The 22,732-nt window shown below is 36.5% G+C and overlaps 1 protein-coding gene and 1 long non-coding RNA gene across 8 annotated transcripts in view; one reads left to right on the top strand and one right to left on the bottom strand.

Annotated features, from left to right (window-relative positions):
- ROBO2 (roundabout guidance receptor 2) overlaps positions 1 to 22,732 on the bottom strand; it is a 455,306-nt gene that overhangs the window by 338,544 nt on the left and 94,030 nt on the right. The gene's annotated exons all lie outside the window — the stretch shown is intronic.
- On the top strand, positions 8,344 to 13,814 carry LOC109369946. The gene is made up of 3 exons (XR_002119633.2): positions 8,344 to 8,513; positions 11,185 to 11,267; positions 12,051 to 13,814. It is a non-coding gene; the product is annotated as an uncharacterized LOC109369946 (long non-coding RNA).

The following is a 22,732-nucleotide window of genomic DNA, read 5'->3' on the forward strand; positions in this document are numbered from 1 at the left end:
ACAACACCTTCAACATTGTAGCAATTTCCCCTCCTGTCCTGAAAAATTTTGACATTTTGCTAATTTACAAAACCTAGAGCTATGCTTCATCTAAAAGTTACTAGCCTGTGCTCCTCATACGAAGCAAAAAACACATCACCATATACACATACTGTAACATTCAAGACAAAATATATATTTATTTTAATCACTGCATAAATAAATCTGTAAGAAACTACTGGTGAGAAATCTGACAAAGAATAAAGGGAAATGCTGGAGAAAAGATCCTGCAAATTGCTTGCCATGGACAGATACCGGCAGTCACATGGACTCTCAGGAATGGGACTGTACAAGTGAGCAAGTCTCCCCTTCCATCTAGAGCACTTTCGATGACCTGAGACCTTGATGTAATTTGGAAAATGAATACTGTGTTTTAGTCAAGAGATAAACATCAGTTGTATCTTAAAAAGAAAAAAAAAAGTCACCGATCAAGGTTACCACAGATTGCCTTGAGCTATAGATTACAAAACAAACAATGCATATCAAGTTGTAGTTTTGAGATGGGTTATAACTAAAAAAAAAAGTTTTACTGCTGGAAAGCCATCAGAGAGTTAGCTTTTTGTTAGCTGCATCGTTGTTACAAGTGGTTTGCTAGTAAATGTAAGATTAAATGTTTGTTCTAGATCTCATCAACACTAAACACAAGGCTGAAATGTCTGTGGCTCACTTCCAGGCAGCAAATTAGAGAGTAATCTGTAGTGTTACTCCAAACAAGGCCTGATGCTTTTATCGACTGCATCGCCATCTCATGCAAAACCCAATGTTAAGTCAATAGCTCTCTTTGGAGTGGAGCCACTAACTCACTGTTCCTGTCAGTATTCCTTATCTAATTACAAATGGGCTCCAGTTAGAGCAACTTTATCTCCTTAGCAGAGTGAACCTCAGCTGCAACTTTCAGCTCAGTGTGACCCACACACACTACTATTCTGCAGCTACCAGAGACTGTTCTAAAAATTCCCTTCTACTTCTCCCTTGGCAATCTCTATTTTTGTGCAAAACAAAAACAGTAATTCAAAACCACAATTTCAGTGACATCGAAGAAATAAAAAGTTTTCAGAATCAGTGGAAACATTTTACATCTGGACAGCTCATACAATCATAAGAAAAGGAGACATTGATCCAGTTTATAAAAGCTGAACTATGGCAACCTAGTGAGGCATATATTTTGCTCTCCCTTTTAACTGCTCGATGGTATAGGTAAAATTAGCAGGCAGAAACTGCTTTGAATAAAATGTCATATCTTTAGCTGAATTCCAGACAAGGAGGCACATGTCAAGTTGTATTGCCTAAATCTGACTTAAAGCTGAGATTAAAAGGTAGAAAAACATATCCCACTGTTGAATGTTTCATTGACTAAGGTAGAAAATATAGCCCTGGTAAAGGGGAAAGCCTGCTCTCAAACAAAGTGGAAAAAAAAAAAAAAGCAGTTAACAGTGGATGTGTATAAGTCTCTATAAGTACGCTGCTTCCTCCACTCACCACATCACTATTGTTTGTGTTGGCTTCTTCCTTTTTTTTTGGCTTTTTGTTTAACTACTATTGGGATCCATTTTCCTCCACTCAGAACACATTGCAGAGAACTCCCTAATCAATACAGGCTCTTCAGTCTTTCAGCAAATAAACAGGAGTCACAAATTCCTTTTGAAACACAACCAGTAAGAGAAACAAACATGTTTACAAATCAACAAGAGTAACTCAACCCTGCCTAAGCCAAGAGAGCTCAGTGTTTACATATTTCACGTGGCAGACAGGAGCTCACTTTTTGCCACACCACTGAGCAGCCATTTCAAACCTTTAAGCTTGAGGAGTAGGTAAAAGCTTGTCCCTGAGCACAGCCAAGTAGATCTCTATCTTAGTTTCAGCTGAAATGGAATTGTTTTCTTTAAAATGTCTGGTATGATGCTATATTTTAGTTCTGGGAGAAAAATACTGATGTTTATAGTTGCTGCTAGGCAGTGTTGTACAGAGCCAAATTGCAGTGAAAGGCCCAAGGAGCTGGGAAGGAACAGAACTAGGACAACTGACAAACTGGCCAAAGGGATACTGCATAACACAACATCACATGGAAAAAGTTTTGAAGGGGATTGGAGTTCATCTCTCTCTCTTCCACCACTCGGGTGGCTAGCTGGGCATTAGTTGAGGGGTTGTGAGCAACTGCTTGTACATCACTTGTTACATACAATCATATATATATGTATACATATAGAATATACATACACGCATATATAGTTGTAACTGTTATCCTTTACTTTTTCCTCTATCTTAGTAAATAGTTTTATCTGAACTCACAGGTTCTACCTTCCTTCCACCCCGCAATTCTCTCCCCTATCCCACTAGGAAGGAGGGGAGAGCGAGAAAATGACTGAGCAGTTCTTGCCCACCTGCCAAATTAAACCACAACAGACCCTCACCTGTAAAAGGTGAAGATCATTGTTCTGCTTGCTTTTTTTTCTCCCTCAACTTGAATCAAAGTCTTTGGATGACTAAAGAGTGTTTAATGTAAAGAGAAAAGATTGAAAACTAGCAATAAAGATAAAAATTGTACTGTGGGAAAGCCAAAGTTAACAGTGATTAAAGGGCCACAAATTTCGAAACAGCTGTGGGTAGCAAAGCAGTTTCAACTGCAAAGAGGAACAAATAGCTTCAAAAATGAAAAGGTAATTCAGCATCTAATAACCTTTATGGACCGTTTTCTGCAGTTCTGGTGACAGGTGAGAAAGGAAGTGCTCATATTAGAGCACAACAGTGAAAGGCAAATATAATAGGGATAAAACATGAGAAGAAGTGTAAAAAATCTCATCTGATTAATATAAGCATTTTCTGCTGATCTTACTAAGAATTACAAAAACTCACTGCTGGGAAAATGAAACTGTGGCAGACCATCACAGAATATTTCAAATGCTTCTGACTTTGTTCAAGTATGGGAAGTGTTGAGTCAATGCCTGAACCACTGATTGATCACCTGTGGAAAGGACGGTTCAGCCCTAGGAGCACAGGTGAAGGCAATTCAGTTAGGTGACCAGTAGGGATGGAGCCTGGCTGCACCTCTCCTGACCTCACTTAAGGACTGACTGCCACAGGGGGAATGATTTCAGGTTGGAGACTGCTCCCCTGTAGAATTTTCCCCACAAAGCCTAGATTCTTGGAGACAGGTGAGCTTTCCTTTTCTGTTTGTCCCTGTTTAATCAGTGAATGTACAGATGTAATAATTATGAAATATGCCAGAGAGTTTGTCTAAGCAGTCATTATACCAAAAGAGAATAGACAGAATGCTTACCCGTATCCTGGGCTCGCTATGAAACTCCAGAAGGAATCTCCAGAAGAGATCCTTCCACACTGGTAGTTAGCTCTTAAATGGGTCTAGGAAAGGTGGAGCCAGGCTCCACCCCTTCTGGCAGCACAGATGAATTGCCTTCACCTGTGCTCCCACAGCTGACTCATTGGTCACCTCATGTGGTCAGAGGTTCAGGCTGTGATTCAGCAGTTCCCATACAGTCCCTTTTGCTATTCTACTCCTGTATCACTTTTCCACTATCCTAATCTTTCTGACTATAACAGTTCTACAGTTCTTGTCAGCAATATACGTAATTAGATCATGTAACCAGTAATCAGAAAAATTCAATACTCTCTTTATCTGGCTTTTTAAATATTACTAAAAATTAGAGGATGAAAAAGCAATGTAGAATTTACTACCTAGAGTAGTATCTGCTAGCATTTCAATAAACTCAGAAAGCAGTGTCAGCTCTGGAGATTTCCTAATATGATCAGCGAAGTGGGAAGTAAAGTTAATTCACTGAATTATTTCAAAACTGTGCACAGATGTGGTGGTACCTCTTCTACTGCTGACCAGAACTAAAAGAGGCAAAAGAACAGGAAAAATCTTCATTTACTAAATGAACAGACCACAGCAACCTCAACATTTTGTGATACAGAGAGCGAAGTAATTGTATAACTTACCTAAATTTATACTACTGTTTTCTACTTTAATGGGAAAGATATCACATAAGATTAACATCTGCCTACCTCCCCTGGTACTTAGATAAACAAGACTTATTAAAAAGACATTCTTTGTTACTGTAATTCTCTCTTATTTACCAGTAATTTTGTTGACAGAAGATGAAAATAAAGAGATGCTTTCATCTTTCTCATCTTATTTCAGAGCACCGTAATGAACTAAAATAGCCCCTTTCCTCATTAGGTAGGGAAGAATTATGATCCCCATTGAACTGTTATGGAATCATTAGACAAGAGGAAATGTTGAAGTTTGAGAATTGTCTAAAAGTGTGAAATACAGAAAGAAACTGAAGTTAAGATGATTACTTTATACAAACGAACTAGTGAGCTGAGACACTAATATTAGCACAATGTATCTTGAGAGCATGAAAGACTTCTGTATGCTGGAGAAGTACAGCAAAGCACTTACTCAAACAGACTTGCATTGCAGACACAAACTAAGGCTAAATCTATTTTGCTGCATAACGTTCATACAACATGTTGTCATGATGTTATAATATTAGCTTGTGTTTTCATATTCTGATTTCTTCCATGCTAAATGTAAGAATGAAATGGGGAGGTTGCTGGCCCTGCATGTGGCAAGGGGGTTGGAGATCTGTGATCCTTGAGGTCCCTTCCAACCCTGGCCATTCTGTGATTCTGTGAAATATTTTAAAAATCTTTTTATGGAGAGGATAAGACTGAGAACTCAGTCAGATTTCACTGACATAAATCTATTAAACTTTTCTAATCAACTGAACAATAGACAAGCTAAAGGCCATTTTCAGAAGCCTACCAAGTCAATCACAAAAGCATGGTGTGTTATCTACATATGAATACATTCCAGCATGCTGATGAATGCAAGGGCTTATAAAAAGCTAAGTACAAGATGGGTGCCATTAATTTAAGAAAGTTTTCAAAATTTGACTTAAAAAAAAAAAGCCCAAAACTTTAATTTGTTAGTGTCTAAACCATTAAGCAGTAATTAAATTATTTTTTTATTTAAAAAAAAAAAAGCCGTAGGAGGGATTTCATTCCCCAGTACAAATATACTTTAAACTACAGGACACAAGTTCTTTCATCAGTCTCCTGAGAGTCAGTAATATGGAAATACAAAGCACTGAAAATAAGCTGGTCAAAAAGAGGAGAATTGCATTGATACATTTTTTTTAAGCAGCAAGTTTATTGTTGTTCACAAAAAGACTGAGTAAAATAATTAGAAGATACACTACTTACAAAGCTCCTTTCTTTAACTTATTGCATAATAGATAATTAACAGTCTTCCATGAAAGCTTAAAGTTTATAAGGACCAAATAGTTTTAGGAGTTTTGAATGGATGTTGCTTTTCTTTCAAACAACTGAACTGCCATCTACATTTAAATAATCAGCTAAAAATTCAAAATATATCAAAATTATTCTGTTGTTTCTCCAGAGATTCCCATTTGCCTACAAACTGGTGGTATTACTCAGAACAAGAGTTGCTACAACATAACATCCCTCTACTGCTGTCAAAGCTGTACTCTGTCAGAGGCAGAAAGCGGGAATCAAAACTATTTCAAATTTTAAGTGAAATATGTTATTAACCTGCTGTTTTCAAATAGATTCTTGAAGAGGATAGAGGCAGTGAAGATCTTGTACATTAAGAAGGCTGTGCCACAAAATCTGCCCTCTAGGCATTTGATTCATGCTGTCCAGACTCCTGTTCACCTTTTACAAACACGGACCAAAACAACTAGCTGCAGGAAAGGAAGCACATGCTGCAGCAGCCTAAGGCCAGCTAAGGGGTAATGCAAAGCCAAGACTTTAGGTCCTGAGCCCTCTGACCACCAGGGACATCCAGCCTCAGGAAAGCTTTGAAAAACACTTGTTTCAGTATCAATATCATGCAGTGATACATGAGAGAGTGTTCAATCTCCCTGTCTGTATATGGCAAACTCAAATCTTTCCCAAAGACAGAATGCTGGGAGCCTGAAATACTCCAGTCATGAGACTTCTGGCCCCTTGAGCACAGAATTGTTTTTCAAGGTCAGTTTTCTGACCTTCATCTGATGAGGAGCTTTTTGTGCACATTCTGGGGGATCAGCTATTTATGCCTAAATTACAGATATATTAGAGCACACAGAGTAAAAAATATTCTTTATATCAAAACAGAGCTATGAATAACACTGAAGGAACTGTTTCACTCCAGTTCCATGATTCAGTTATTACATGTATATATTTCTTACACTGACTAGTAATCTGCACTTCTTAAAAACATATTTAGGGCTAGTATCACCTTTTAAAGCTCAGTTAAGAGCATAAGTAATCCATAGAAAACTGAAATCTGAAGGGTTTTATCAATTTTGGAGCCACACAGCTGACCAAAAAAAAAAAAAAGAACAGTATGCTATTATAAATGGCTACTGAGATTTGCTCTGATGACAAGAGAAAACACATTTGAAAACAATTTCCTTTCAGTTTCTCTCTGTGTGGCCATTCTTTCCAATATAGATGCAGAATAAAAAAGAATTCTTTGGTGACCTACAGAAATGACAAGTGAGCTCATGGCAACTAAGTTATTAAACAGCTATCTTCAAAAATAAAATTAAAATAAAATAAAAATAGAATTTAAAAAAAAATGTATTTCAGTAGTTACCCTATCTGATGGAAAAACACTTTCATAGCATTTTTGTTCTCTCACTTTTCTGATACCTAAGTATGATACGATATGCAGTTGGCCAAATTCTTTGATGACAGTTTTATTTCTCATCAAGTTTCCATTTTCAATCTTAAAGAGAACTATTGGAAGAAAACCCTTTTTTGTGCTGAGGCATTCACCTGCACCAAAGCTTCCAGCAGTAGTCAAATGTTTCCTAATACAGAGGACAAGTTACAGTACCAGTCTTCTAGAGACAGAGATCTTGAGTTGTTTACACCATTAAGGACCGTAATGCTACTTAAAAAAGTGATTTTTTTTTCTTTTTTAACCTCTTACTTTTTAGAAAAAGCAATTAGCCACACACAATAGCTTATCTTTTCTATTAAAATGCTTACTTGAGGTTGTGCTGATGAACTGAACAGGTATTAATTCAAAATTAATGATTTAAAGGATTTAAAGAGGTAAAGCAAGCTTAGCTTGTTGAGATGAAGAATAAGTGAACTTAAGAATCAAAGATCCTCCTTTGATATCCAACTGCTTCATTTTTAACAGCTGTACTATGTTAAATGAGCAGAGGTGAAAATGAAAGGTCTTAAATATTCTGATTGCTTTAAAAACTTGCAATTCTATTCATAATATTTAAAAAATATAAACGTTCAAGGATGAAAGGTGCAGGTCATTTGTTTTTAACACTGACTGTGTTTTGAGACACTTGAAGGTAAAGAGGAAATCCAGTGCAGAGTTCATACTGCAGTACTAACAGTTGCACTATTTGTAAGGACTGCCATTTTTCTTGTCAGTTAAGATGAAAAACATTACAAGTCTTATTTCAGTTTTGGAAATCTTATAGCAATCCTACAAATTTTATTTTTGAAATTAATTACATAAGCTCTATTTGCACTACATGAATTAAAAATCATTTGGGCTAATCATTTAAAAAAAAAACAAACACCGGCTGTGAAAGTTTTAGTAGTTTGGCCATCTAAAGGATGGACTATTTAAAAATTCTAGAACAATGCTCAAGCGAAGCACTCAAAAACAGGAATCACCAAATTCTGTCATTATTTTCAGCTCTGTTTACAAGAATAGCCATTAAAACACTCTCAATCTTTAATAAAACTGCCTGGATAATAACAGAGTAGAATGTGCTTGCTGTTTTCGCTGTATGTTCAAAGAAAAGTGGTTTTATTTAAACTGCAAATGGTACTAAAGAAGTCTACTTAACGTAATACAAATTAATATTTAAGAAATACTGTCAATCAGAAATCTGAACTTTCATCCAAAGATGTACTGAGATCATTAAGTCTAAACAAATGTATGCCTTGAATAATTTGGTAATAATAGGGCAGTCTGTGCCATTTCTGTAAAACTGTATTCTTTTCAGTATTACACAGACGTGTGCATTGGAAGAACAATGTAGATTTAACTGAGGACAAAGACTACATAATACTATCATTTGGAAAACCAATAACCTCTGCTTGCCTCATATCTTCAGCTTTTTTTTTTTACTTTAACCTTGAGAGTCTTTTGAAAACACAGCACAAAAGCTTTCAAAACTGCTAGCAGTCATTTCCATATGGCTCAATCTACAACGTCAGTTTACTCTGTCTCTTTACCTGACATCTCCACTCTATTCAGGGTTCATCAAACACAGGCACTCTTCTGATTAATGGCTAATTTATTATTTGCCTTGCAAATGTTTATCTGCAGGGAGATGAAGTAAATATACTTCAGCTCTGACAAGCACCATGGCCACTCTTGCCCTGCCTGATGGAACGGTCAGTCGATGCTGTCCCTGAGGAGCCATGCCCTGCCTTAGGTTTCCCAGACAGTCCTCTGAAAGGTGAAGTATCTATTTTTAATGAGCTCAGTACAAAATCAATTAGCTGGTGGCTTAGAAAGGGAAATTCATAATCACATCTGGCTTTTTGTGAGATCCATAAAAAATAAACTTCAATGTTAATCACAAGCATTGCCACTTTTTTGCAGGCTGGAGAACCACTGCTTACAAATAAAAGGTACGAAAAAGCTCGTATCATTGTATCCATATTTCACATCAGTCATCAACCTGAAAAATGCTACAGCATTGAGAGGGGGAAAAAAATAGAAAGTACTCAGGGTAAACAGGTAAACACAAAATTGGAAAGAATGGAAGAAGACAAGTGTCTGATGTAATTCCCTAACGTCACTCAATTGGGAGAAAGCCACCTTCATGTCTCATATTATTATCTCTCTACTGCATTAAGCAATTTATCCTAAAAGTGCAATTTATTACAAAGTTTTTCTTGTACCTGGAATCACATAGATTTCTAATCATAAATCCTATTTGTGAAGATTCTTCTAAATACACCAATATAACTCATCTTGGAGGTGAGCAGAAGGGATATTAGAGATTTGAAAAAAAAATGAAATACAAATTAACTTGCACACACTAGCATCATTAGATAATGCTTAAGCATAACGAGTAATAAAGAAAAATTGAGATAACAAGTAATATAAACATGATAAAGACTCATTGTATCAGGAAGATGCAAACTACATCTCCTTTAATGCGCATGAAATAAGTTATCCAGGATCAGTTATTTGTGAGACAATGTTGTCAATATGGCAGGAAGAAACTTTAAAATCTTACTGTAACAGTCCCAGCTGCTCAAGGGTCTCATCATGAGCAGTGAGCAGCAGAAATAGACTTCCCTTTTAGGTGTCATTCCACTGAGATCCAGAAGATATGAGGGCTGCTCTAAAAGTAATGCCTCCTATTTTATTATGTTGGTCTATGACATGAGAGGCAGATGGTGGTATGGCAGTAGAGGTTGAACCTTCTCACTGTATTCCATTGCATTTTGTTGCTGTGCAAAATGGTGGCAGCAAAGGGGCAGTCTTACAGAATGGCAGAATCTGACATGGAAATGCAGAGGAAGAAAAGATGTGTCACTAAATTCCTCCATAAGGGAAAAAAAAAAAAAGTACCTGACGTTCTCTGACACTTGCTGAACACTTATGAAGACCAAACAGTAAATAAGAGCACTGTGAGGTGGTGCATTTTGGCAGTGTCAACAGTGACACTTGATCACCTCTGCTGGTGCAGATTTTTACAAGTGCAGCATGCATAATCTTTTATTATTTTTTTATTGAAACATTAAAAAGAGCAACAAAACATAAAAATAGTAGGATATTTGATCTTGTTTCTGTGAAACGAATGCATCAGTCTGGTTTGATGGCAGTAGCTGTAACTCTTAGTGACCTCAGAGATTTGATGAAATTTTATTTTTCATGTGCTACATCCTTGAAAATAGTTCTTTACAAATGTACCTACTGACAAAAAGAAACAACATGAGAAAGGCACACATAATGCAATGGAAAGTGCAACACTGACAACACAGCAGCAAGGTCCTATGCTGCAGCAGGTAAGGATTTGCTCAAACAACAGCATCAGGCACAGAAGTAAAGGAAAGAAGCTGCTTGCCTCAGGAAGATCTCAAGTATACAGGGAATCTCCAGAGGAGATACCTTCACCTCCACTGCCAGCCTTAAATGGGGTCTGGGAAGAGGTGGATCCTGCATCCACCCCTTTAGGTTACTCAGCTGCATTGCTTGCACATGAGCTCCCATGGGTTGGCCCCGCCTTCCCACCAGGTGTTCAATCACTGGTTCAAGCTGTGTCTGAGCATTTCTACTACAGCATATTTGTGAAGAGAAGGATATTTCTCTCTGGTAAGAAAAGGATTATGGAAGTCTGGTAGAGAGATATCATCAAATTTCTGAATTGAATATCTGATTGCAACTCTATACATTCCATTTAGAAAATTTGAAGGTTGTGTATTTATATCAACTAAAAATGGAGTTGCAAATAAATTAAAAATTGATGACTTTCCCAGCAATCTTGAAATCTGTTCTCAAACTTCTTTATCACAATGGGAAGTACAGCAGCATACTTTTCACCATTCACAGGACTGCATTCTGCCAATGCATCAAAATGCATAAAAATACTTGCCATCACTTGAGTCAGCACTGCAGTACATCCTCCCCATGCACTGGCTTCAGTTCACAGCATTAACAGTTCACTGTATTTGGTCAGTGATCAGTGACAGATGTGTGCCTGGGGCCAGGCTGGGCCATGCACAGGACAGAGCTGTTGCCATGATGGCATGGGGCAAGAGATGGGCCACACTGCAAGCTGTGATGGGTCGCAGGTGGCCCATAGGCTGCAAGTTGGACATGACTCCATTATAACCAAGATCAGAGACACAGACCTATGGTAAAAGAGTGCGATCATTCCTAAAACAGTTGCCTCCATTATCTCTTTGTTTCAGAGTAAGCAGCACATAGGGAACTGAGTACTCTGCTCTCTCATGCTTGCTGCAGGAGACCTCAAGAAACAGACCAGAAAAAGGTCTCAGTAAGATGAATATTTGAAGTAAAACTCTGAGATAAACGTAAGTGTACTGTCAAAACAGTAACTGAGGTTTCAGGAAAGTACATCTGAAATACTCTTTGAAATGTTCCCTCAACAGAGAACTTCTGGGAGGAATGGCAAGAAAAATCAGTAAAGAGGAGGATGCAGTTGATTGGAGATAAGTCAGATGTGTTTTGCACTGTAAGTATAACACTTTGGTTTAAATAGCAGAGGAATATCTTATCTCTTTTTTTCTGAAGTCTTACTCTGAGCTCAACTTTGAGAGGCCACAGAAAGCAACAGCAGTTAATATAATGCAGAATTATGTTCTTTAGTTCTCAACATGCATATTAAAAGAAGCTTTACATGTGACTTCAAAGGAGCAGGACAAAGTCTTTTACATAATGACCTACATATATTATAAAATATTAATTCATGAGAAACATTTACATAGACCTAGTATATTTATCTGTGAAGCATAAAATAATGCTTTAAGGATCTAAAGTTTATTTTAGTCTGTGTAATCTGGACTGGCAGGTTAAATGTGTTAATGCAAACACAAATTACCCTCAAAGTTTGCTATGTGACTATCTGTTGAGATAGTATTTAGGAAGATTTCCAGCAGAGGATTCCTAGAAGGAATTGAGTATGCACTTCAAGAGGCTTTTTAGTTTATGAATTTGGTAGTAATCTAAACCATTTTGAAGTTATGCAGAAAAACTGTATTTTATTTTCAGAGAGTTGCCTGAAAATACAGTTTCTTGAAGCTTAATTCCCAATTAAATTACTACTGACTTCTAGCAACAGTTAATAACTTCCCCAGGGTTAATTTCTATGTGGGTTGAGGAATACCCAGTACAGTTTCTGTCACTGTCTGGGGCGGGACACTCTGGTCTTGTTATTCAGACATCATATATGTAACTAGTCCTGACAACTGCTGATTATATCTTTTTTAAAGCACTGCTGCCTTTTTTTGTTTGCCAGTTATCCTCTGGTGTATATGCCAATGCAGACAATGTCCCATCACTGTAATTGTCACTCAGCTGTCTGTCAGTGATGAGAAGAAAAGGGTGACAGCCTTGACATCCCACCAATCATCCCTCTGGAAAATTGATATCGTCCTCCCCAGTAAACAACAGCTAAAGAATCGACCAGCCTTGCCTGCACATCCCTGAACAATCAGCTTCCATTAAGGGCAGAAGCCACACATTTATCCCACCGTACTCCAATCAATAGTACACTGACTTGTTCTATGTTCAAGCATGCCACTGCTCAAGGTCTGCATTTAGCACAAGCTACCTTTCAAGTCTTTCAAACTTAAATGTACAATGGAGCTTTTGGGGGTAAAGTCCTCTACTTTCATGTAAAATATCTTATTCTTGCTAATTTGGCATACTTAAATTTCCAGGAAGTCTAGCAGATTTGTTTTCTTAATTAAATTTTACTTTCTTTAGCAGTAAACTAAAATCTACAAAAATAATAAAATAATAATTGAGAAGCATTGGTTTATCAGTTGCAGTTATACACACACACACACACGTTTTAGAGAAATTTACACATGTAGTATAAAAACTGACCTTATTTAAAATTATCTTTGTGTAGTTACATACTGAAAATATTGTCTGGCAATCAGAACAGTTTGTTAGATGTGAGGTCCCCAGCTGTTTATACATCAATTAGTAACTCACAAACTTAGGTTACATTAGACAGTTAGATTGGTAATGCAATAAAATCACTGCAAGGTGGTACACACACAATCTTTCAAGTTAAGCAAACTAGTTATTTACATAAATATAGAATTTGTCTCTGCAGGAAAAGCAAAACACAGGCCAGCAGGCTCACTTCACAACTTAAAAGAAAAAACATCAGAAATGCTGCAAATCTGTAACTGCAGTTGCACATTAGTACTTCACTGTTACTTACTTGACATGAGGTGCTAAGTCAGCAGCTGCTGTTGTTATCACTCAAACATATTTCCTGTAGATTATTTAGAAATCAACTGGGGCCTTTACAGCACCAAATCTCCTACACAGATCACAGTAGGCATGGCTACCCTACTCACAGATTTAACATTTTTAATGCTAGAGGCTTTTCATTTCCAATTTTGTATCCTGACCCTCACTTGTAACCTTGAGGCTCTTCATCAGCACACGCCCCGGTGACACTGTGGCAATGCCTCTTCCACTGTCCCAACTGCTCTTCTGCTTGCAGCCTTACTCTGATGGGAACAAACTACTGCTGTAGTAGTTTCTTGTAGCAAACGATTTGCTAATGCATGAATCACTCTTTGCCTCATGCCTTCCAACCCATAAGTCCAGGATAAGATCTTTTTCCTCCCCTTTCTGTATTATAGCTTAGAACTTCAGCACTCTACGGATAACATAACAGAGGTCAATCAAATACAATTCCAGTAGGCATGTTCCTATAATATTCATGCACACAAAGCTTGGCCATCAACCAATGTGCAAGACTTGTGCCTGATCACACATGGTCTCACAAGTGTTTACTGTACTGTAAGACAGAACATGCAGTCAGGAGTTTGGCCAGGCTCTGATAATACTATGTCCTATAGCAAAAGTGTCTGGACTGCATGGACGAGGACACTTCCAGGAATGTTCTTCATTTTTCTTTCCAGCTGACTACCAATGACAGGTCTTTTGTCCCTCTCTGTACTCTTTTTTCCTTGTTTTTGTTTTCCAGTCAATGTAACTTTGAAGATGATATATACCATCAGCTATGGACCCCACTAATAAAGCTTTGTGCATGTAAGGGTGCCTGAACAGTTTGTGCAACATCAACTACTGAGAGCAGATAGAATGACAACTGCTAGTAATCAGTACAGAAATTGCATATTCTCTAAACACAAGTAGTACATTTTGAACTTCCAAATTATCACCGGGATCACAACATCATGCATCTTGATAAAATTTTACTAGAAAACTACAATGATTTTTGAGATGGGAGTTATTAGTAGAGTTAAGACCCACTGCTATTACTTGAACTTGGAAATGCATAAAATATAAGTAAAATTTTTAAAATTCTTAAGTTCAGTTTATAAAGAAAAAATAAGGATTACTATGATAGGTTTCATTTGTTTGGGAATGTAGGCACTACTGGTGTAACGCATAAATCATTAGGGAATTCACTGTCCCCTTCACTTTGTTAAATGGACATAATCAATACCTTAATGGGAATGTTTGGAAGCATCCATGGGCAGATCAAATTGGCACTTATAACACTTTTTCCAGCCCATACACTAAGTTCATTAACTTCTCTCATTTGAATTACAAATTTCACTTCTCAGATCAAGATGAAGACATGGCTCTCATTTACAAGCTCAGATTTTTTGCTGTGTTAATGTTTTACAGGGAAGATAAAGTTAATGCAGTGAAGAGACATCATGCCACCCCTATTGGTATACAATTATAGACAAGGTTCCAGATTCTGATAATCCTGATGGGAAACAGACAGGAACTTCCATAAAAGAATGAGAAAAATATTAAGTAGAGAGGCCAAAAGGCTAATCGACCCTCTTAAAAACATATTCATGCTTGTCATAACAAGAACATAACCTACCAAACCAAAATGTGTTATTTAATTTAATCTAATTTAATGAGCAAACACAGCCCTATTCTCATTCACAATGATCATTAAATTGCTAATTAAAACCTTTTAGAAAGGTTTAAGGTTTAAATGAAACACTTCTTTAATTTTATGGTACTGTATTTCAGAGAGTTGATAAAGCTTTAGGAAAGAATTACATCCTGCAAAATCTTCCTTCTAAAACTATGAGTACTGATAAAATGCAAGGTTATGCACTAAGGAAAGGCACAAATCTTCAGCACAATTTTTCCATGAAAGTTTAAAATGGCATTTCCAGAACACGCTAACAACACAGGTAAGAATTGAGATCTGCAAACCTGACTCTTCTACACCTTGAATTTAGTTAGTAAATAAATAAGCCTGAGAAAATGCCACATACGGAACCATTTGTAAATTTAAGAATTACTAGAAGGAGAACAGATATCAAAATCTGGCTTAAGAGTCTGTTAGCGAAATAGAAGTAGTGATGGAAGTGATATTCATGCATATAACTTGGAAACTTATATATATATAATATATTTATATATATAAATAAATATATATATATATATATAAAAAATAATGAAAACTTTTTCATTTTCAGTTTGCCATCAGAAGTAATCTTGCTAAATTCCAAAATTTATTTTTCAATACTGTAAATAAAAAGAAAGAATGTGTTAAGTCCATGTCATAACAAGATAGTGTTCAGTTATACTACAGTAATTGTAGCTGAAACAGTGTCTTTCCAAGATTATTTTGTCAATTTTAGTCTAGATACTTTCAATACTGCCACCAAGTCTACAGTTCCATAATTGAACTTCCCTACAGTATGCATTTGCTCCAATATCAGCATGGACATAAAATTTGACCTCTGCTAACTCCACCACAGCATACAACATGAACTTTATGCTGGCCATATGCTTTTATGCCAATTCTGGGAAGGCTGACAACATGGCACAATTCCTGATTGCTGTCATGTTCACCTATCAAAAATGTTTGGTTAAATCTGAATTAGCAGCATAAATTTATAACTAATCTGCACTTTCCTGTCACAAAGCATCAGTTTTTGAGCCAGTAAGAGGAACCCTAGAGTTATAGTGTTAGTTGTAGCTCACTCCTCTTTGGTGCCTTGTGCATTCAAAAAGTGTATGCATAACCCCTTTCCCTGAACAATGATGAAGAAGCTGTCAGTGTCTTCACCTGAGGCTCGGTCTGTGTTGAGGGCAGGTAGGAAGAGGGTTCTTTTCAATATGTTCACATGCGTAAGAGACCTGTCACAACCCAGTTCAGTGTAACTACCAAATTCTTTACATAGCAGCATCAAGAATGGCTGATTTGTTGAGGAAAATCTCACTTGTCTCAGACCATTTTTTCATAATCATGGATATTAATTTTGAATTCAGTTTGAATTTCCAAGTATCTAGTATGGCTCAACTACATCTTGCTTTGAATGTAAATTAAGATCTTTTCCTGTTGTGAAAAATAAGCTTTGGTTCCCTTAGCACAGACACAGAGAAGGCTGTAGGGACAGACAGAAGAAGAGGCAAGTGTCAGTGGAAATTAATGTGTGTGGTACTGTCCACAGTTGAAAATAAGGAATTTACGACCTTTGACAACTGATTAGAGATGGCATTATAAAAAGTCTATTGTAAGGTATTATATTGCAATATAAGTCATTCTTCTATTACAGTTTCTGGATTTGGACTGTTTGTTTTTGTTTGTTTGTTTTCTTTTTAAATTGGTGGATTAGCAAGTGAAGAAAATCCTGTGTCCAAGACCTGGTTTTATTATATTTTTACCTAGTGAGAATGGTCAATTCCCAGTCACATAATATTCATGGGTGTTTGACTTTTAATGTGGTGCTTCACTTGCAGGTTCTTCAAGCTGGTTCTTCATTCTCAGAGAGTAGGTTTTAGGACAGATGCCTTAAAAACAAGATGTAAACATATATAACAAGAAAAAAGGGAATAAGAAGGCTAAGTATTAAAAAGGATATACTCCAGATGTTTGAGTAGCTATACATCAATATCATTCCCTTATATTTTACTACCTTTCTGTAGCTATGCGTATGTACTGTGGGTAGACTGCTTAGGTGAAATGCCCTTCTTTCAGAAGGAAGAATATAAAAACAATAGATACAAATTTGCATCCAAGTTACAACAAGATTACAAAGAAAAAAATTCATGGTAGAATTTCACCTACACAATAATTGATCCCAACAAATAAAACTAATTTACACATCTGTTTTTGGCAGGCAACTGAGATCCTTTTCAGTGTGGCGTTAGTACCTGTTCTTGTGAAAAAGCTGCTGGTAGTTTTCTGTTTTATTTGGTCAAGGTCTGGTAATTACCCCCAGAAGTGTTCTTCTCTGGAGCAGCCTTTGAATACAGGTAGTGGGCCAGAAAATGTCACTACATTTAAGATAATGATTTATCTTTTCATGAACAGAATTAATGAATATCTGTGAGAAGCCAAGCTCCAGTACATCTGAAAAGGCTTACTCTAACTATTCTAACATTACTGATCTCATTAAACCTCTTTACATTGTCTTCAGTGGCAAAAGAGTCAGACAAAACATCCGATATCTTCTTTTTCAGTAGTGAGAGAAATGAGTAATACATAGGTAGTTTGAGGCTGTTAGGTATGTGATCACAGGATCCAAGAACTGAACTTCCTAGCTAGAGAGCAACATGTATATGTTGACAATGAAACAAAGGATACTTTCTCTCCCTAAGTATAACTCTACACTACAGCTAGTTATGCATATTCTATAAGCATAGATTCTGAGAATTTCCAGGTGAGACTCATCCTTCCAGAAAATTTTCTAAATACATCAAGGGTAGAACTTTCAAGAAATTATAGAGGAGAACACATTTTCAAAAATGTTAAGTGCAACAACAACAGCAGAGCAGCAAGAACCCAGGCTGCAGCGAGTGAGGATTTGCTCAAATGCAACAGCAGTGGGCACAAAAAACGGGAAAGAAGCCACATAATTTCAGAAGGCCCCAGGTATGCAGAGATTTCCAGAGATACACTCTTGCCTCCACTGCCAACTCTTAATTGAGGTCTGGGAAGGGGTGGATCCTGGCTTATTAATAGTTTATTAATAATGCAAAAAAATATAAATACAGACACAGATCTGGCAGGGAAAGGTACCATAGTTAATTTACCAAATATTTTAAGCTTACAAATGGAGTCTTGTAAAGAAAATTTGTGGTTCACCTTCTCTTAATCTCAATTAACATATCACAAGTATCGAATGATTTAGGAAAATTTTGACTCCTGAAATATTCCTTTCTTCTCTCCAGGATGAGCTCATTGCACGACATCTGGTTTCTTGTCCAGTTCTGGCCTATATCATTTTTAAATCTAAGTACTTTGCTGTACTGTTACTACATATTTCAACACGAGGCAGTAGCATGAAGCTCATATGCTTTCACTTTTTGGGACCACTTGTTGCATAGGTGAGATTCTAACATGAATTCTTCACAATTTACTAACTTAACTGCTAGTTACTTTAGAGTTTTACTACTGTCTACCAGCAAATCCCAGAGAATAAAATTTACTCTGAAGAATGTAGCAAATTTTCTTGAACTCAAGGCACAAAAACAGAACTTCATTGGGGAATTAAATTACATACACACAAATAAGAGAAAAAATAATATATATATGTATACAAATTCATATTCACTCTTCATATAAAAAACAAACCAACAACAAAGAGAATTACAAGGTTTGCAAGTACAATACGATACTACCCTCCACTCTTTAGGTGGAGGAAGTTTATGGGAGCCTAAGACTCATGGTCTCTGGGTAGCAGCCTGCTAGTTCAGGCACCCAACATCATATTGCATGGAACCTGCACAATATTTTCCATTAGAAAATGTGTCAAACTCTTGTAGTACTAGGCAATATCTACTTCTTAAGAATAGAAGTCTATGATGTGCCTGGCTTTTTACTTGACTTTCCTTATTCCTGTCATCCCGATTCTCTCTTCTCTAACCATCTCACCTCAAAACTTAAAGAGTAGGTGGCAGATTAATAAAACAATACTCTGTTTGTGCATTGCTGTAAGTTATTTGCCTCTGATACTGCATGCATGAACCGCCACTGTTTGACGAATCACTGAGGAAAATGGGATCTGACAAACAGCTCTTCTTTCAGCAGATGCCTACTATGACAGCTTCAATAGAAAAACACATCATTGGTTCTAAAATGCCACATTTTTACCATTTACATCGAATAAGACATGAAACTCTTTAAGGGAAGCGGTACTATGTTATCATTAGGGCCTGTTGACACTATGCAGGGTGTGCTTTGAACTCAATTCTGTCATCACTCTTAATCTGCACCTAAATGCATTCCACTCTAAATAGAAGGAAGGGCTGTCTGCATGTTGACAACAGTGCCAGTGATGAAGTATTGCACTCTTTAAAATCTCATTTACAGATTGTTTCATTACCACCCACAACTGGCTTGGATCCGTGAGGGAACACACCTGCTCTCATTAGGGCCACGTGATGTCTGCCAATAACAGTATTTCCATGAAGATGAATGTCCTGGAAACTATCTTTATCTCCCAGCTGATGGAGTTTACTGCCTTCTCCCTCTTTGGGGAGGTAAGGCATAGACAATCCGCTGTTTACTCCTTGAATTACTGATCTGTTTTGATAACTGTTTCATAGTTATGGACTTTTAGTGTACTTATGGCCTCTCTCTTCCATTAGGTAGCCTATGTAATCTTCCTCTAATATTTATTATTTCCAACTGCAGGTTAATTCCTTACGCTAAGTAGTCTTCAAAAAGCTAACTGAACACCAAGCTAGGGGTATTTGCATACAGAACAAATTATGCTATGGTTAAAGTATACATAACTTCACAGAGCAACTACTTAGGTAGCAAATGGATAGAATTTAAAATATCTTGAATTTCCTGTTCCAGAAGAACTCAAATATTTCATCAGAACAAATCCCCTGGTCTGAAGTGTTTACTCAAGCACTAGTTATAGGGAACTTCACTTGCTTGCAGCCTGGCATGATGTAATACTTAGCAATAGGAACAAAATGTTACAGAAAATTATGAAGTTATTTTTCCACTGACACACCACAAGGAAGGACAATAAAATATGCTTGTTCATAATTTGCGGACAAACATTAGAATCCCATTTTAAAAGTACCAGTAAATTAAGAAATTAAATAAAAATTAAGAACCTTTCCATCTAAGAGCAAGTCAGATTTAGTTCACTAACCATACACTCCCAGAACCTTACTTTTATGACATATATCGCATACAGGAATCTCAAAAGGATGTCATGCCACATCAAAAACCTTTTAATCAGCACAAGACACAGTGAGTGTAGATATAAACATCTAGAAATACAGATGCTGCTACACTAACAACTCCATAACTAAAGTCTTACCAGCTGCAAATCCATAGCGTGCTGTTCTAGTTAGGTGTTAAAACTTTTCATTTTAGTTTGTATGCATATCATGTCTCATATATAAATACTGAACTTACAAAGTCAACCTGAATATCATCACCTGTAAACTGGACTTAAATTTCTGTTTATGTATCTACAAGATCGTAGTTATGTGTGTGTGTGTACAAAAGCAATTTAAAACTTTTTGCCTGTATTATACTTCATATTCTTCAGAAAAAGCAAGTGTATAATCAATGAATATGCAGTTGTCCTAACTAAGAAACACACAGGAAAGTTAGGCTAAAGAGGCTGCCGCACCAAAGAAGAACGGATAGAAAGCTTACCCTTGTCCTGGGCTTGCTGAGAAGACTCCGAGAGGAAGGATCTCTTTTTGGAGGTCCTTCCTCCCCAGTAGTCAGCTCTTAAATGAGATCTAGGAGAGGTGGAGCCAGGCTCCACCCCTTCCGATAGCACAGGTGAATTGCCTTCACCTGTGCTCTCAGGGCTGACTAATTTCTTGCCTCAGGTGATCAATCAGAGGTTCAGGCTGTGATTCAGCAGTTCCCATACAGCAAGTATAGCACAAATGTTAAGTACCTGAATGATAATCCTTACTTTCTTGAAATAATATAGTCTCCTTGTGCATTATCTTGAATATTTGAAAGAATGTATTTGTTATTTCAAGGGGCTTATTCTGGTTGCTTTCAATCTACCAGGCATCAAGGTAAACTGAAAAAAATGTTATTAAATCTAAACAGGAGTATCTACATAGCTAAAATTTCTTTTAAAACTGTTTTAAGTTAAATCAATAAAACTTGCCTATTTATGTAAGGCTTGTGTAGGCCCATACATAATAATATCCACAATAGTAAAAAGAGATAAAGACATAACAGTAAAGAATCAAAATTAAGCATGTCAACTTCTTTGGCACTTTGCATTTAATATTCTTCAAGTGTTAGTTAATACTTAATGAGGTTTATTCCCGCTTACAAGATTAAATTATTAAAGAAAAATATCTGCCCTTAAGTTTTTGATTAGATTGACTATGAAAGCTGAAAATCCTCACGTTATTAGATCACATGCAGGTTTCCTCGGAGTTCAGCCCATCAGTTACATGAAAACTAGAAAGAAACCTTACTTTTCTCCAGATTAAAAACAGATAGCTCCTTGTTAAATTCACATGCATTAGCAAGCAGTAATATATTAAAATATATACAATTGAGTTATTATCAATATCAGCTTATACATAAGTAGGCACCAGTTTCCTAACAGCAACATAGCCTATAGCTTGTAATGCAGAACTAAGTCTCTCAGAGGTGGAGTGGCAGAGAGAGGGAAAAAGATGAATGAAAAATCTGTCTTCTTCTTCAGTTTCCTCTCACTCATAAGTAAACTTGCAACCATGCCACAAAGTGACTAATGTCTCTCCACTTTAACCAGCTCAGCCCTTTGATATTTCAATACACTTTACTGGTCACAGCCTGGTATACAGTGAAAAAGAAAGGTAAGAGTGAGTCAACACATTATTTATGATACAGAGCTGTAATAGAGAATGACAGCTTAGAAAGAGGTGTTGTTCAACACACAAATATATGACATGTATTTCAGATGTTAGATGTTTCCAACACCTGTTCTCTTCAAAATGCAACAGGCTTGTCAACAACCCTTTTAAAGCCTTGTCTGTAAAGTTTACATGACCTTTAAACTATGAAGAGCTTTTGAAAAAGTTAAATTTTCACACAGGAAAACATTCCTGTTTTTTAATTAGTTCTCAGTCAAGACACACAATACTGACATTATGTCCAGAATTCACCTTCCACTAAAGGCAGGTGAACATTATAAGTGAAGACAGTTTACAACAGTGTCATCCTACTTTATCAGTCCATATCACAATAAGCTCTTTCAATGTAAACTTATGCTAAGATATTTAAACAAAAACAATTCACAATAAATAATAATACAGCAGATAGCTTTGTGGACATTCACTGAAACTGTTTAACTATGTGGATTTTTAAAATGATTTTGTTTTCATTAAAAAAAAATTACAAAATCACAGAATCACCACCAAGGTTGGAAAAGACCTACAAGATCACCCAGTCCAACCATCCACCTATTACCAATAGTTCTCACTAAACCATATCTCTCAACACAAAATCCAAACGTTCCTTGAACACTTCTGGTGTCAGTGTCCCCACCACTTCGCTGGAAAGGAAGAATGCAAATTCTCCCCATTCAAATTATTTTTAATTTAAAGCCACCAGAATATATGATGCAGTAGAACTGAATAAGTGTTACTACTATCTGATTCCAACAGTGTGGTGATTTTGCAAAAATGTTCTACACATACATAAAAAGTCCTTTAATTTGGTATCATTGGTAACATACACTTAGCAAAAAGCAATATTACTAAAAAGAAAAAAAATAGGTCAAAGTAGGGCTTTCTCCCTCAAAGTTTACATGCTTGTGATTCAGGAAAAAAAAAAAAAAAAAGAAAAAAAAAAAGAAATTTTCTCAGGTAGCAAATCCTACGAGGCTTTCATACACCAGATTCCCCAGTGCCATCATGGCTACTGCAAAGCATGAGAGATGAGTCAGCATTCACTTCTTTCTAGATGGCACTAAGCAAATATCAACTACATGCAAGACTTAAAAAAAAAAAAAAAAA

This window comes from Meleagris gallopavo, chromosome 1, assembly GCF_000146605.3.
Source record: "Meleagris gallopavo isolate NT-WF06-2002-E0010 breed Aviagen turkey brand Nicholas breeding stock chromosome 1, Turkey_5.1, whole genome shotgun sequence".
Lineage (NCBI taxonomy): Eukaryota > Metazoa > Chordata > Aves > Galliformes > Phasianidae > Meleagris > Meleagris gallopavo.